The sequence below is a fragment of the Haliotis rufescens genome, unplaced genomic scaffold (assembly GCF_023055435.1).
Source record: "Haliotis rufescens isolate VD_foot unplaced genomic scaffold, xgHalRufe1.0.p SCAF_3, whole genome shotgun sequence".
In the NCBI taxonomy this organism is placed as follows: Eukaryota; Metazoa; Mollusca; class Gastropoda; order Lepetellida; family Haliotidae; genus Haliotis; species Haliotis rufescens.
Window position 1 is genome coordinate 44,194,936 of NW_025964001.1, and position 18,504 is coordinate 44,213,439.

Genomic DNA, 18,504 nt, shown 5'->3' on the forward strand with positions numbered 1-18,504 from the left:
GGAATTGTTTTTTAGGAAGACAGGCGGGAGTTGTTTATGATATTGGGCAGTTCGCTATGATCATTTTAAGGCTGATAGAAAGCGAGACAATTTTGACTGATAAGTGCTTATAAATTGCGTAAATATTTTGTTTTTGATACAAAGACTATTTGTGCTGACAACTGCATTTCTCTTTGGATGACTAACATTCGTTTATGTAATTTAATAGCAACACTTCATAGAGCATTATATACATTGTTCCCGATATATAAATTCGATGACTTATCAACATCAAATCTCAATTACACATTGGTTTTGCATGATATGGAGATTAATATTATGCAAACGATTTTTAAACATGGCTGATTATAAAACCGTTTGCAAAAATACTGCTTTAAAATACCCAACCATGCCATTCATGACTTATGCCCAGTTTTTAACCAAAGAAATCACGAGAAATCACGCAGGCATGTTATCGTGTTTTCCGATTCGCGATACTCTCAAGGATCATGTAATATCTGGATGTGCTTATACACCAAACCGTTTACAGTGGTGTTTTTATGAGTTCAAATAATTTTCAGTTTTTTTCAATATCAATACGTGGATGACCTAGACAATGCGTGAGCCATTAAGATCAATAAAGGAACTACAGGTCTAAATCTAGATGATCCATGCATGGCGATTTAAGACTGGAGTGCCTGAGATGGGTGCGTTTTATTAATTAATGCCGGATCTCTGACGCATGCAACCTTCTCGAATGATTACTGCGTTTAGGAATAACTTGATTCAACCACGTATGGAGCCTAAAGTATCGTCACTGTTTCTATTGGCAGCAGCTGTAGGTATAATAAGACGTTAAGTGATGGTTTCGTACTTGGGAAATTGTATTTCTATCAGGAGTCAACAATGTATAGAGGAGTGGTCATCACCCTGTATCTCTATTTTTCTAGCAGACACCAGAGCGGAAGAGTGGTCAGTTCAGGGTTTTTCAAGTAGAGACTCCAGAGCGGAGAAGTTATCAGCGTGGGTTTCTGAGCTGAAGGTATAAGAATTTAGGTGATGGTTTCTTTCTCGATTGTATTTCTGGACGATGTCTACAGTGAACAAAGGAGTGGTCTGTGGTCAGTTTGAGTATCTCTTGCAGGGACACCAGAACATCGTAGTGATCAGTGTATGGTGTCTCTAGCATATACAGCAGTATATAGGAATGGTCAATTCATACACGGTAACTGTAGCAGGTCTAGCCATTGTCTGCTTATGGTCTCTGCAGCAAGGACAGTAAATCCGAGATGAGGTTAAGTTGGTTAAAACATCTTTGTTCAACTTAACTTGAAAGGGAATGGTAAACAGGCCTAACTGGCTTATATCGCTGCCGCTCCCTGTTACATAATTACATTTATGTTGGCATCTAAACTTAAAGGTCAGGAATGTGGTGTAAACGGTCCAGAGGAGTGGTCATTTTATGTTAAGTATCTGTAGGTGAGGGTGAATAATACAGGGAAGTGCTCAGTGTTATTTATCTACATCTAGTTGGGGTCAACAGTACAGAGGAGTGGGAAGTTTATGTATCTCTAGGTGGGGTCAACAGTGCAGAGGAGTGGGAAGTTTATGCATTTCTAGGTGGGGTCAACAGTGCATAGGTGTAGGCAGTTTATGTATCTCTAGGTGGGGTCAACAGTGCATAGGTGTAGGCAGTTTATGTATCTCTAGGTGGGGTCAACAGTGCATAGGTGTAGGCAGTTTATGTATTTCTAGGTGGGGTCAACAGTGCATAGGTGTAGGCAGTTTATGTATTTCTAGGTGGGGTCAACAGTGCATAGGTGTAGGCAGTTTATGTATCTCTAGGTGGGGTCAACAGTGCATAGGTGTAGGCAGTTTATGTATCTCTAGGTGGGGTCAACAGTGCATAGGTGTAGGCAGTTTATGTATCTCTAGGTGGGGTCAACAGTGCATAGGTGTAGGCAGTTTATGTATTTCTAGGTGGGGTCAACAGTGCATAGGTGTAGGCAGTTTATGTATTTCTAGGTGGGGTCAACAGTGCATAGGTGTAGGCAGTTTATGTATCTCTAGGTGGGGTCAACAGTGCAGAGGAGTGGGCAGTTGATGCATCCCTTGGTGGGCTCAACAGTGCAGAGGAGTGGGAAGTTAATGTATCTCTAGGTGGGGTCAAAAGTGCAGAGGAGTGGGCAGTTCATGTATCTCTAGGTGGTGTCAACAGTGCAGAGGAGTGGGCAGTTTAAGTATCTCTAGGTGGTGTCAACAGTACAGAGGAGTGGACAGTTTATGTATCTCTAGGTGGGGTCAACAGTGCATAGGTGTAGGCAGTTTATGTATCTCTAGGTGGGGTCAAAAGTGCATAGGTGTAGGTAGTTTATGTATCTCGTCGTGGTGTCAACAGTGCAGAGGAGAGGGCAGTTTATGTATCTCTAGGTGGGGTCAACAGTGCAGAGGAGTGGGTCAGTTTATTAATCTCTTAGTGGTGTCAACAGTACAGAGGAGTGGGAAGTTTATGCATCCCTTGGTGGGGTCAACAGTGCATAGGTGTAGGTAGTTTATGTATCTCTAGGTGGGGTCAAAAGTGCATAGGAGTGGGCAGTTTATGTATCTCTAGGTGGTGTCAACAGTACAGAGGAGTGGGCAGTTTATGTATCTCTAGGTGGTGTCAACAGTACAGAGGAGTGGGCAGTTTATGTATCTCTAGGTGTGGTCAACAGTGCATAGGTGTAGGCAGTTTTTGTATCTCTACGTGGGGTCAAAAGTGCATAGGTGTAGGTAGTTTATGTATCTCGTCGTGGTGTCAACAGTGCAGAGGAGAGGGCAGTTTATGTATCTCTAGGTGGGGACAACAGTGCAGAGGAGTGGGCAGTTGATGTATCTCTAGGAGGGGTCAACAATGCAGAGGATTGGGCAGTTTATATACCTCTAGGTGGGGTCAACAGTACATAGGTGTAGACAATTTATGTAACTCTTGGTGGTGTCAACAGTGCAGAGGAGTGGGCAGTTTATGTATATCTAGGTGGGGTCAAAAGTGCATAGAAGTGGGCAGTTTATGTATCTCTTGGTGGTGTCAACAGTGCAGAGGAGACGGCAGTTTATGTATCTCTAGGTGGTGTCAACAATGCAGAGGAGTCGGCAGTTTGTTTTTCCTTAGGTGGTGTCAACAGTACAGAGGAGTGGGCAGTTTATGTATCTCTAGGTGGTGTCAACAATGCAGAGGTGCATCTCTAGGTTGTGTCAACAGTTCAGAGGAGTGGGCAGTTTATGTATCTCTAGATGGTGTCAACAATGCAGAGGAGCATCTCTAGGTTGTGTCAACAGTACAGAGGAGTGGGCAGTTTATGTATCTCTAGGTGGTGTCATCAGTACAGAGGAGTGATCGTTTCAGCCATGTCTTGCAGTGGCACAAAGGGATGGTCATAATTGCAGGCAATGCATTAGGTTTGGATGTCTTCGTCTGGAATAAGCTGTAAGTAGCACCACGATGCTCTGAAAGCAGCCAAACGTCACGACATCAACTGAGTGACACTCGTGAATTTATTTAAGATATTTCTATTGTCCGTATTATTAGTCAGGGAATCGACGGTCACGTGAGGGCAATACGGCATGTGGTATTCTTTTCTTTCTAAAAACGTATGGTCTCTGGATCTCTCCAAGGTACAGCTGTTCGCAACTAAAATCGAACCAAATAGGACGTCTTCTCTTGATAGCTAAAGTATAAAGAGTACACTTAGGAACCAGCGTCCTCTTGGTGTCTCTGACATCTTACAAGGAAAATGAGGAGGATAAATTTGAGAAGTGCAGGAGATGTTACAAAGGCTGCATTTTTATATATTTTGCAAAGAAGAATACGTATTTTTGTAAATACTAATTAATGTTTAAAAACGTGTTTGTTTTGAATTAATAAATACTGTGGTTAATAACGTATAAAAAACTCATTATTGGAAATGGACAAAATAAAACTTATTTATTTAGATGGGGAAGGTTTTTGTTGCATATAATAACGAATAAAAACATCTTTCACTTAGTTGACGAGATGCGAGAAGCCTAGCCCATTTGTAGTGTATTAGGTTACTGAAGTGGTGACGCAATCTGACTGAAATTCAATCTATACAGTACATCGTTGAGAATACTTAATAGGGAACCAATTTCAATTACATCAAGATGCAATCAGCCCAATTACAGTAACGGTACATCAGAGAATCGGATCTCAGTTTTATATTAAGAAACAATCAAATAAAAACGTGGATAGATTTGTATACCAAACAGATGGTTTCAAATGCATGAAGCTGCAGATGCAAATGCATGAAGTCGAGAAAAGACTGGACAAAACTGCACATGGCCATGTATTCACACGCAGCAAACCTAACGTTTCATATTAATTGACATGAATTCAAATACATTTATGCATGTAAAAAACTCAAAAGATGTAAAGTAAATACTACAAATCGGTCAGATAGGAGTTTCCCGTTTATATCCGTTACCAACGTTGTTTTTAAAACTCATTTAATCAAGTTCCAAGAACAGGATCGAACGTCCCCGTGTAGATATGCACACATAAGCGAATGAACCCTTCATTCACACGGTGGGCGTGAAAACCAACACGCGATTCCTTTCATTACATTGTGAAGTAGGCTTTGATTTTGTTGGCTGTACAGAGTGTAGGGCTCTTGAATCCTAGCATATCGGCGTGATTGAAGCGATCTACTATAGGGGCGTCCTATAGTAAGGAGATCCTGGGCATGTCATTATTGGCACGAGGGGACCCTTTGGGAAGCATCAATCGTGATGGAATTAAAACTCATAGGAAATACGATTTGTAATGGAGGGGGGTCATTAGTCCACATCTTTACAGAGGAAGGTATTTTCTTGGGAGTATATACTTAATGTATGATTTTTTTCATATTTTTGTCATTACGATATCGATTTTTGCATCACGTCGTTGTTGGACTGTCATTGGTTTCTTGGGCAAAGGTTTGCTTGAGGCGACAGTTAGTGGGATAAAACAGAAAAAAAGTTGTCTGAATGCAATAATCCATAGTTACTAATCAAGTCACGTAATATTTAAAAGGATATTATAGTGATATATTTCATCGAATGGAAACACTTATTGTACACAACATATTTGTACATGTGTAGAAGTACACTTCTGTGCAAAAGTAACGTTCCCGTCATTTTAGTTATGTGTGCATGCCCTTTTCACTTGTTCATTTCCATTTTGTATTCTGAATACATTATATACGCGAAAAAAAAACGTACGAATAGAAAAGCGTTAAGATAGAGTTCACAGGGTGTCGTTATGCGTCATTATGCATTGTCATAATTCACTACCGAATTTAACTCGTTAAAGATGCGTTGGTATTGCGTAATCTCGCGCATTTATCGCGTTCGAAATTCATTAAACGCATATCTAGAGTGGTTCGTAACGCAGGCATTAGCGGATTATCAACGGGATCAGTTCGCGTTCATAACAGGTAATTGATCCGTTAGAGAGACTTATTGTAGCATATTGTTTATGCATATGTATGTCACATGTACACATACACACCCAAGGACCCAAATGTTAAGCTCTTTATCTGTACGCAGCCGTTTAGCGTAAATGTTGATTAAAAACTACTTTTCAGTAATAGGGGGCGGTGGGAGAGCGTTCGTGCGGCCGTCGCAGGTCTGCGTTCGATTCCCTCCATGGGTACGAGGTGTGAAGCTCGTTCCCGGTGTCCTCCTCCGTGATATTGCTTGTATATTGCTCAAAGAGCCGTACAACCATAACTCAGTACCCGGCCTTGACACAAGGCGAAGATATCTTGTCACGAAACATATCATTCTCGTTTATGTTATAAAAAAACAAGTAAGCTACATCTAATTGCATCTGAGGCTGTCAAAGAAAGATACCATGAGCTGATCAAATAACATGTGATGATTTGGCTCTTGATACTTATCTTAAATAATATATGTTTAAGGAGAAGTTTATGCTTGATCTGCATCCTCTGTTACATGACATGGTTTTAAGATAAGATGAAAGGATGACGATTGCATGTAGTCGATTATCGTGGATATACCAAACCACAAAAGCTATCTCTTGATTATTCGCCATCAGTGTGATCGTAATAACAACGTTGCATTCTTGGATAACGTATCATAGCATCGTCAAACGATACCGACCATAATTGTATACGCGATTGACTAATACTAGTTTTGGACACTCTATCATTACGCAGACGTTTGACGTTCCATAAGGAGTATGGAATGATCATATCCGTCAAAGACGTACTCAGTTAAGAGGGAAATATGATGATATCGTTTTCAGCATAGAACACATCATTAGCAAATAATTAATCGCCGTTATAATGTCTATTTTAATGTTTGTCTTGATTTACGTCGCATAACGTCATTAAAGAATCTAAGAAACGTAATTAAGACATATAACATATTGCATTTGTAGTACCTAAGATGCGTGGTTGACTAAAAACGTATTTACAAAATGAAAGATAGTGTGATCACCTCCTGGAAGTGCACAGCTCAAGAGGGCAATTTCTTTTGTATAAGATGTATAAACATTCATCATGTGTAGAACTTAACCTGTATTGCATAAAGCTCGGATGTACCTTTGTAGGGTATTTCCATTACCCTGTGCCCAATACATGGTCTCGTGTTACAGGAGAATATAACTAAGGCGTCGGAATTCTGACACGTAAAGGACACCGTTTCCAGCCTTTCTCTGATGAGTCTGTATATTACCACTTGGAAGCGTATTACCACTTACACTACAAATGGAAGCATGACTGCATATCTCACCCTGGATGAATGTATGAACTATTCGGTCGATATGGGTACGATACAGAAACAATATGTGAATAAATGAAACAGTTACATTTGCTTCAACTTACAAAAAGGAGTTTAGTTATCATAGCGATAAGATAAGATATATATATATATATGGTGAGATGCACTGGTGTACAGTAGCACATGTTAAGAAATATACACAATAATTACGGATTGTTCTCTGTGTTGTGTTAGCATTTTGTGAATTTCTATATTTCTATATATTTTGAAGCCTTGCACGTGTATTCCTTGACCCTGGGACAAAGAAACATGAAATTAAACTGATCTTGGGACTCGTGTAGCACCTTGGTTGTAACACCATGCCCTTGCTTACATCGACTGTCTCCCTGGATAGCTATAAGACAGAACCTGTAAATGTTTATAAGGCAAGCCCAGTAACATTTATTCACCCTTTTCAGTGCAATTTTAGGAAAATGGAACATCAAAAGAATTTATCTAGTTTGTACAGTAAACGCGGGGCCCTTAAGTGGATTTAGTACTGACAAGAAGCAAACACGAGCAGAACTCCTAAGATTACTATCAAAGCGCCTTATTCGTTTAAGATTTCATCTTGAAACAGTATCCCCAAGTAGGGCAATAAACGTTAACCATGGTTTATTGAATCTAGTTTATTATCTTCTGAACACAAGAAGACATTTAATTCATTATCTAATGGAGCGAAACGTACAAGTGACATATTGCTATATCCCGCCATTGATGGTGTTATTGATTGATGTAGGTCTCAGACAAGGCGATATGGAGATTGTCAAGTCAAAGAAATTAGCTAGATAAAGTCTCACAAAGGTGGTGGGTGAGCTGCATTATATTTCGCTCTTTCACAGACCCTTTACGTCCAATGTGCGCCTTACTGAGTGAATTAATTACGTGATGGATCGTGAAGAAGATTTTACTTACTACCAGTAATCTGCTCTGGTAAGATTTACCCTGTCGTCTCGGACGTCTCTTGTTTGTAGTCAAGGCTCCTTGCCAGGACATTGTTTATTCAAAATACACGAGGATGGTTCAAAAGATTTAGGCTAAGCCGAATTATGTTTGAGTGACAGTTACGAACGATTCCCGATCGATTGTTCACGTGTTTAATGTTTCTTCTGAAGGTTTTGGTGTTTGGGGCTGATGAACTGTTGTCAGTGGGTGCATCGCCATATGGGGTAGCCTGGATGGACATGTTTCTTTGTTTGTTGTTTAACGGTGCACTCAGCAATGTCTGGTCGAGACATACCACTGACCATGCTATGCACTGGCAGGGTACTATGGCATGCGTGTGACCAAGCCTTACCTGCGGTTCCATTTAGATGCCTGGTAGGATGCACGTGTGACCTTACATGATATATTATGTAGTTAAGGCACGTAGCTACTTTCCATGTTATTTACACTATAATAATTGTGAATGTATCGTACTCGTACATCGGAAATATATGCGTGCTGGTACGTGGCACTTCGATGAACACATATAGGTTTAGTTGTAACCACTTGCCAATTGCTAATGACCATGGGAAGAAATATGTCTTGACCACAACGATATGTATGGTCTTACCCTGTATAAAATGTTTATATATGATCCCCACAACGGTTCTAAAGTTCCAAAGTTCCACAGATAGCATAAAACCTAAACCACGATATAAAAGGAAAGAAAGTAATTCTGTCCTGTATCAATATATGCTTACAACCCAGAGTAACCGAAATTAATACAAATTGTTTAACATTGGAAACATCTACTTTTCCTTCTATTACATATGGAAATGGTAGCATTCCCTGATGTGGTAGAACATAGGACGAACTTTCTCTGTCCAGGCATTCTTTAGTAACTGCCTTGTCACGCTCATCCCAACCTCGTTTCGAACGCTTTCAATTTTAATGCATCTGTTCCAGTGATTTCCGATTACGTTCGACCGTCTCTGGATACCGACATGCTATCAACATTTATTGACGGGAGATTGACAGCCACAATCAAAATCGGAGGAGATTTACGTTTTAAATGTCACTATCTCCTTGCTTTCGAAGGACATGAAAGATAGCATCGCCTCTGAAGACACAACCCTCCGATTAAACTTTCAAAATGGTTAAGAAAAGTTGTATGTCACTAATGCAGTTTTTGTCGATATCATGTGATGGTATATGTGTGTCTTGCGAGTAAAGAATTGGCAAATGACATGCAATGTATATGAAGTATTATCAATAATCACTATCATTCTTTTATGAAAGAAAATCAGACATGAAACAAATTCTTGTTAGGTGAATGCTTTGTCTGAAATATTAGTTTTACGTTTGGTCATGTACTTCATTTTAAAAAGGCAATAACCCAAGACTGCTCAATGTTCGCTGGTATATTTGTTTTCCTACATTTTACTATATAGGGAATGAATGAGGACGATGTAGGCTAATCCCATAAGCTGACTACTGAAAAATGATTTCATTTAATTGAAGTCATCTATTTTAATAACGACGGATACAGTCTGCCCACAGGAAGTAGACATACCGTACGGATTAACTGTCTATGACCTTTGACAGACATACGGCCTCATATTAGTTGCCAACGAACACCCATAATATAGACGTACAAACACAGAGCCAAGGTATTGAAATGTACTTGTTACAATGAAAGTTAATATTCGGTGCTTTTCGTTAATAAAAGATTTTGAACATCCGAAAGATGTCATAAAATACCAACATCAAATTAATATCATTACATGTTGATGTGCTGTCCTGCAACATGTTATTCACAAATGTAATTAATTTTTATATACTGGATCATTTTGCTCTGCTTTTTAATGAGATAAGACAAAAAAAACTAGTATTAAACTGCATATGAATTGAAGAGAACATAAATTTTAATCGCAAGTTGTATCTGTAATGATACAACAGGATTCTTTATATGTCGTATATAGTCGTCCTTATTTCTAATGAACAGTGTGCGAAATGCAAGCAACGTAAGCAGTCGTAGGGGATGTATTTCTAAAAAAAACATAATATTATTAACAAAACCAATGCGACCTAAATATATGTATTTCGCGTAACTAGGGTGTAAAAGGATGTGCATGTATACCACGTGTATCTGAGCATCTCAATACATGCATGTGCTACCTTTCAAAGGGTGCCTCTCTCTCTCTCTCTCTCTCTCTCTCTCTCTCTCTCTCTCGTGTATTAATTTGAAATGACTAACATGAGACAAAAGCATTTTCATAATCATAATATGTATTAATATGATATATTAATATCATAATATGTACTCAAATCTGGTTTATTCAAATTCTGTTTCCACTCTTTCAGTTTATGAATTCCACCAATGACAACGTCACACACAGACCTAACCCCCTCTAAAAGACATTCAACAGGTTCATCTTCTCCTTTGGCCAATGTTTTGGCATATGCTTCGACGGTATAACCATATTCAAATACCAGGATTTACGCGCATCCTGCACTGACCTTCATATCTTAACTAAACAACAATATATTAATATTTCGTAGAAACCATTGTCATTTGATTATTTATCTCAACGAATATTCATTACTGATGTCTCGCGATATTGAATTGAAAATGAACCTCTGTAAAGGCTCCTTTATACTATCTTATATGAAACACACTCGAGACAGACAACAAACACTTCACGAGTCGCTGCAAGATAACACTGTATCTGATTCCGCTTTCAGCTGAATTGAATGCTGTTCTATTGTACTCACGACCAGAAGAAACGCGAATTCAAGAGATATTAGACTGGTTCGATGCACAAAAGAACATACAGGTATGTTGTATGAACCAACGCTCATGCACGCAGCACAAATGACGTCAGAGATGCACCATTTGTCTCGTGCAGGATTATCGTGTAGAGTTTAGAAATCACGTGCAGCATATTGTGATAAGAATAAAGGCACTCTGTGGTAACACTTGACTTATTGTTAGTTTTGGCAGTAATTGGTACACATTGGAAATATCTCTTCTTAACTTACATGCTTCTCTATATGTTTCTATGGTTCGCGTATTTCTCGTATATATCGGATAGGTTTCCCTGCAGGATAAAGCCCACGGAACCAGAGATATCCGTTGGGGTCTTATACGAATATATATGCAAATATTAACGGTGAGGTACGTACTGTCTATCGGGGTTCGACTTCTAATTGACAATCGGAGACCGGGACAAATTAGAAGGATAAGTGTTAACACTATCAAAAAATATTGGTCTAAGATACCGAAAATTGGTGTTTGAAAGGGGCGTAGTTATGGCCTTCCACAAGTGAAGGCAACTTTGGAGATATAAATTGCGAAGACATTTAGCGAGGACGGTTGGATCAGTTCCCATACCTGTGTTTGAGGATCTCTGCGGCTTAGCGGTCTTTTCGTGAGTTATTAACAGTTGGTTTTGGCTGAAATATGTTCGAAATGTTGCCTTGTTTTATTTTGTCGTTATGTTAAATATCTGAATGCATTTCGTGATCGCGTTACGGAACATTTTGACAAACAAGGCAGACTCAAACCAGACGTGACGTGTCATAGACTTGAGTAGCTTCCTCTTGAGAAAGGGCAGTTACTCTAGCGAGCGGACCGATGGATTGCCGCGGAAGGAGGTCACTGACTTTGTTGAACAATTATCTATAGGCAATTCTCCTTTTGCCTATATGGTAGTTACGCCACTACCTGAACGAAAAGTTTCAGTTGGAACTACATTGACTGTTCCACTGTCCTACTGACTGATTACTGACACTCTGACGTAATATGTTACCTGGCACATTCCTGGAAATACGCATTCTGATGATGGAAATTAAGAATGGCATAATATGATAAAGAGGTCACCACACTTGTGTGTTTTGGGATGGTAAATGTGCTGTATTAGGAAACAAGACTAAATGTTTAGCTCGCCAAGACTCTCTGAAAACATTGTTCATTCCTTAAACTGAATATTTACCACCCCAAAACACTTTCGTGATAACCTCTCTTCAGCATGTGCTATTGTGCTGAATTCCACCTTTCGTCATTAAGTACATCATTATCAGTACGATATGGCGTTGTAAAATATATCATATATAAGTACGAAACAATTATTTCATGTATCTCTATAACAGTAATACATTACTGAAAAATTCATTAAATCGTCACAAATTATTGTCAGATAAGATATCAATGTAATCCAAGTTCACCATACCGGGGAAAGCTTGAGATGGAATGTCAATGCTGTTATGAGGTTATATGAGGTGGGAAAAAATACCTGCCATGCCATTCCTCCTTTGATGCAGATGCCGCTATTTGATCTCGGGCAGAGCTATGTTTTATAAGGAAGACAACGACCCGGCGTATGTTTGTTCTTCATGGACAATACACTGGAATGAATCTATGAGAAGGATTCATTTCATGCAATTTGTCAAGGAACCTGCACAAGAATGGAGTAAGTGTCCTCTTTTGTTAATCACTGTGAAGCATTTATAGTTTGACGTGGCATGCATTGGCGGGCACTGTACAAAATTTTAAGGTCGTAACTGAAGAAAGAATATATTTACGCCTGCATTTTGTTATCTATATTAGAAGCACATCTTGTGAAAGGAAACGTCTGACAGCTTTCACACCAGCAATCAGAACTACGCGTACTTCTGTTGTATTAATAATTATGATACAGTCCTACTACCTGAGGGTCTACATTATATTTGGTCATAAGACACAAAACTATATATTGGCATCATTAGCTGTCTTTATACATTATCTTCATACTGCATCTGATATTTAGATCCTATGTTTTCCTTTACGGCATCTTCCTCGTGAATATGAGCACTGTCTGTGATCCTCAGCTGGAAGCTGGTACCACTGTTGCAGTGGAATTATACACACGTGTTTCGGATCAGAATCATTTGCCCCCTGTGAATCTCTGGGTCGGGGCGGTCAGACTTTCACCACCTGGCCTTGTGTTAGTTTCTACTTATAACCCACACACTACGGGCACCAGGATAAACAAGCAAATCTAACTAGGAGAAAGTTTGTGATCGTCAGGTCCAGGTGAACTGGTACATGTACTTGGAGTGAGTGAGATATTCCTGCTTAACGCCGCTTTAAACAGTGAGTGAGTGAGTGAGTTGGGTTTAACGCCGCTTTAAACAGTGGTTTAACGTGGAAGGAAAGTGAGACGCAGTGATTGTTTGTTTGTTGTTTAACACCGCACTCAGCAATAATTCAGCAATACGATGGCGGCTTGTAAATAAACAAGTCCCGATCAGAGACTCCAGTGATCGATATTGTGAGAAACGACACACGCCGTCGGGGTACGATGACATGCATCCAACCAAGTCACCGAGCCTGACAACCCGGAATCCCCACGGAGAGAGATGCATTGATGATGATGATGATGATGAGGAGGAGGAGGAGGAGGAGGAGGAGGATGGTGATGATGATGATGATGATGATGAAGTCAATTTTTAATGCGTCTTTCGATTAATCAAATGACAGTTCACGGCGCTACATTACCATCAGACCGTCAATTCTAATTTCATCCCAGAGAGTATGCAAACCAAGCTGCCTACTAAGTTGCTAAAAAGCTTCTCATCCCACATGGTACCCATCCACTGCTGAGTAATTAGACTTATTTAAACAAAGGCACTTGCCTAAGGAGACACTAGAATTAAATCAGTGTTTTAGTGTGGGGCAGGACCCTAGAAAGTCCAGCTTGCGGAACTCACCCGCGACTAACCTTGCTCAACTTCGCCATATATGGGACGTATGCACTGTACACAAGACCACGAGTACAAAACTGGAAGTTTTAACTGCCTCTTATTTCTTCTTTATTGCCAGAAAATTGTCTATGGGACAACAATTAGCTCATATTGTGAAAAATGTAGTACCATTATTTGTATAATACAAAATACAAAACATAGAAGAACACATTTGTGCAAGACCTTCGTTTTAGAACTACTTAGTTTAAATTTTAAGAACGCCGAATTGCTGATTTATTTGAGATAGATATCCTTATTAAAGATTCATTTACATAACAACAGTGGAGCATTCGACTGTCAGACCTGGAACGATGTTTGCTTCATTCGGCCGTTTTCTCGCTGCTTCAAAAACACATCGTCTTTGTGCCTTCACAGTTTAGACAAAAAAACAACAGAAATGTCCCTCTAAGGAGGTATTTCAATTATTACCACCATAGTGATGAACTCGCCCGCGAGACACGAACCACTTTCATACACTTGCTTCAGTCTTCCAAACTTTGTCATCAATCTACAAGCGTTCTGCCGCCTGTTTGGGGATCCCCTGGGTCAGATCGACAAGGATCAAAATGGCTAAAAGACATTGTAATGTCAACAAAGTGCCGAATCGACCCCAAAGCCCCGTGCTTGGTTTCAGATTTCTGGCTTACGGTGTAAAAATCGAAGGATTCGTCACATCTCCATACTGTTCAATACAGAGGATAAATTAACCATTGATTGCAGGGTGAACTTAAGGGCTCGGTACCAAGACTCCTCTATTTCCCTGAAACACTGCTTACTTTTTGGCTTGGGACAATAGAAACATTGAAATTCAATCTAGATTGTGGCTAGACAGAAACCGTTTTACAGTCATCAGGCATCAGGGGTCTGTTTGAACAGGAGAAATAAGATATAGTTCTTCCCAATCAGAAACAAAACGAGCAACTGAATAGGCGTCCCCGGAAACAATATCCACAGAAACACAATTCAGTATGAAACAAAATTGACAACAATACCGAGGAATAGACGTACGGGTTTTGCTAGACGTACGTGTTTTGCTTTATCATTCTGTTTTGTTAAGAAATGACTTTTTAATCCTCCCAAGCACGTTCATGTTATATCATCATATATATTACGGGATCAATAGTTGCATTTACATAACTATGTTGTGACATGAACGTGCAAAATCTTCCGCAGATTAGTATTAACTTCTGACTGATGAATAGGGTCGTTTGCAGAAGAGGCTGATGATAGCCTGGTCTTTGTATATGAAACAAGTCCATTTCAGCGTGTTATCTCCTCACAAGGTCGGCATGTATTCCGGTAATCTCTTATTCCCTGTGCGATATTGACTTGGATCAGGTAATTTATTCGATGATAGTACACGTTTATTTCATAACAATTCAATTTGGTCATTTAGTCAATATAGATAATAATTACCATAATTTATTTTTCGATTAACAAGGTATCACAGAATACAGTTGTGAATGTATGTACATATGAACATAAAACAAAAACAATATAAATAAGAATGGTTATCAGTACTATCTTATTAATCTAACACTTGTGATCTCAGAAAGCATTTGTCAAGTCACAATCTATACGGTATTTGATACACAATATGACGATACAATTTATCAAAAGAAAATTGGTCGTTACATCAATATCATTAACTGTAACAATCCCCTAACATGACGTATAAACAAAGTAATTATTGAGTTTACTGTTCCATCAGACTAGCAACATCAATAATGAAGAATGTGTGTGGAGATAATTGACGGACAGGTTATTTACGCCTGGCGAGTGGGCAGTAATCAAACAATTCATCATTTATTCACATAAGGTAATATATGTACTTTGGTTCCGGATATAGACTTATAATACGACTGGGCCAGCCGAATCATGTAAAGGACTTTAAGTCGCTTTTCCTTAAGAAAAATAAAAAAATAAAACATTGCGAGTGTTGTATTATTGTATCTTGTACTGGCAGAGATCGTTGAAGTTAAGTTTTTAACAGGGTCTTCTAATATACTGAACAGCATTGAAAACGCACCACCATGAAAATGGATGTATTTTTATCCGGGCTTAAGTCATATGAAAATACATAAGTGAATGAGTGATATACGACGTTCTGGACGAAGCATGAAGAAGAACAGCTCGTCAAAACACATTCCTAATTTTTTTGTGAGCGACATCGCCAAAACGCAACAAATTGCGTGCACATCATGGAAAACGTGTTTTGTTTCACGGGAAGCATGCAGAATAGGGCTATGAAAGACAGACTTTTAAAAGCCACATCACTTGTTGCTGCAGACGTAACGGGTACTGACACAAGAAATGCCAAGATTAACAGCAGAGGAACGTGAACGTGCCTTGGGCATGCTTCAAGTTGGTACGTCAAGTAGAATCATTGCACAACGGTTTCAATGCCATCATTCAACAGTCCTCAGGCTACTGAGCATGTACCAGCAGACAAGAACCACCAGAGATCGACCACGTCCGGGTCAATGTCGTGTAACTACACCACGTCAGGATCGCCATACTGTTCTACCAGGACTGCCGGCTACCAGGACTGCAGCAACCGTACAATTCCGACGGGGTTTGATCAGCGCTGACACCGTACGTCGACGTCTCCGCTCAGCAGGGCTACGTGCTCGACGTCCATATGTTGGACCCACACTCACTGATCGACATCGAAATGAACGTCTGCGTTGGGCCAAAAGGCATCGTCATTGGAGATTGCGGCAGTGGCATGGTGTGCTGTTCTCTGATGAGTCCCGTTTTCATTTACGGATTGCTGATGGTCGACTGCGAGTGTGCCGTCGACGTGGAGAACGTTACCACAATGACTGCGTTGTACAGGCAGATCGAGGGGGGGGGGGGGGGGGGGGGGGGGTCTTGGTGTAGGGCGGCATCAGTCATAACCATCGAACAGAGCTCCATGTTTGTCATGGAAGAGTTAATGCCCTTTACTACAGGAATAACATATTGGCAAATCATGTCATCCCATTCTTTCATCAGCACCAGGATATGCACACCTTCCAGCAAGATAATGCAAGAGCGCACACACAGCACGTGTTTCAACGCAGTACCTAGCGAACAATAATGTGCCTCTGCTTCCGTGGCCAGCCCCGTCACCCGATCTATCGCCAATTGAACATCTAAGGGATTACCTGGGTCAACGCCCCTCACGTCGTCCGCAAGTACAGAACCTGAGAGAACTTGAAGATACACTACGCCAAGAGTGGAATGCCCCTGAACACTATTCGCAGACCTATTCGATCAATGCGAAGACGTTGCATGACCTGTGTTGCTGCCAATGGCGGACATACCAGATATTGACTTTTCTGTGTGGTATTCCTGTTTCTTTGTCGTCTTTCTTAATAATCCGTCTATGTCTGTTCTAATTAAAATCGGTCATTGCTCAAGTTGTTTTTGTAATATTTCAATATTTATTGCTGGTGCGTTTTCAATGCTGTTCAGTATATTTGCTGTTATGTCTCAGTTATGTATAAAACATATATTATGTAGTATATGGACTTCTCCTGTCAGCATATACTTGTTCTCAATCAGGTTGAACGCCGAGTCCGACATCGAATATAGCCAGGGAGGTTTACTTTCAAGTAATACCTGCTTTGAGGTTGAACTTCTTTCAAGAAAGACCAAAGGTTTTACTTTGAATTATAAATACCACCTGCGTTCTTGTTTAACTTTTGAACTGCATCTTTAATTCGCATCTAATGTTGATTTTCAATATATAAAATTACAGATTTATTTTACATGAACATTTCTTGACGCGAATCGACCTGCAATCACATGTATCATGTTTAGTATTGTAATACAGTGTGATGGAGGAAAGTTCACCGAGTACTTGGTTTGTGACAGCGCGCGCCCGCCCACCGGTTGGTGCACGTGCAATTCAGTTGGTGCACATGCAATACATATTAATGAGTGTTAGACGAGTCCATTTAAAAAAAATGGGTATATGTATCATAACAAACGACATATATTGTATGTTTATTAATATAAAATACTATTGTAATACTCCCATCTAATACCAAATTTATGAAACTCGTGAACTATTCACGAGTTTCTTTAATTGGTTTTATACGGGAGCGAGTTTAGTATTTTATTTATTACTTGCTGTTTATGAGACGGATTGACACGGGCGATTTCTCAGTGGAGAGTACCATATTACTGTACAATATAATATTACGCTGTGGAACTTCTGAAAGGTAGGCCATGTCTGACACACATTATTCTTGGTTTTAGATTATCTATAAATGAAATCCATGAGACTTTAAATGAAATTATTACACGCCAACGTTCATCACGTTTTCAAACCAGAGGTTGTTAAATGCACGCAATTGAAACTACATGTAAAACAGTTTCTTAATTCCGTAAATGAACTTTCTTCCGAATCTTTCTTCATCAGCGGAACCCTCACTTCGTGGTACTTATGCTCAGCATGCGGAGTAATCTGGACGCACATGGCCGGAAGTGAAGAAGCACATGTATACACACTTGAGATGTATTCCGTTACAGGTAGCTCAGATAGCTGGCAAGATAAACAACAGGGTGGTGGCACTTTGCTTTATCTCGCTTCAGTTTACAACTAACGTTGTGTGGACGGTTCCCGTAAGCTCATCGACACAAATTAGGTAACCACCAGAGTGTTAGCTTGGTAATTGATGTTTGGCATTCGTTTGTCCATCTGCACTGAATTTCAGATTTGATGGAAAGGCTGACAATGGGTAATTTGTTAACTGTGTAATTGTACGGTTTATATATTGATTAGGTTCGAAGGTGCACCTAAACCTAATTTGGGTATAGATCCTGATTGCAATGTGCAAACATTTAGTACACACAGATTTTGTCTGTACTTAAGAAGAGGCATGATTTGATAACGAACAGTGCAGGTAGCTGCCAACTGCCTACACTGATTAATATGTAAACTGTTACAACCTACACGTTACATTGTATTTAATCACTTACATATCGGCGTGGAACAATAGTGAGATA

The 18,504-nt window shown here is 39.7% G+C and overlaps 1 protein-coding gene across 3 annotated transcripts in view; it reads left to right on the top strand.

Moving 5' to 3' along the window:
• The window catches only part of LOC124124098 (muscarinic acetylcholine receptor M1-like), an 84,279-nt gene that overhangs the window by 34,808 nt on the left and 30,967 nt on the right, over positions 1 to 18,504 (top strand). The gene's annotated exons all lie outside the window — the stretch shown is intronic.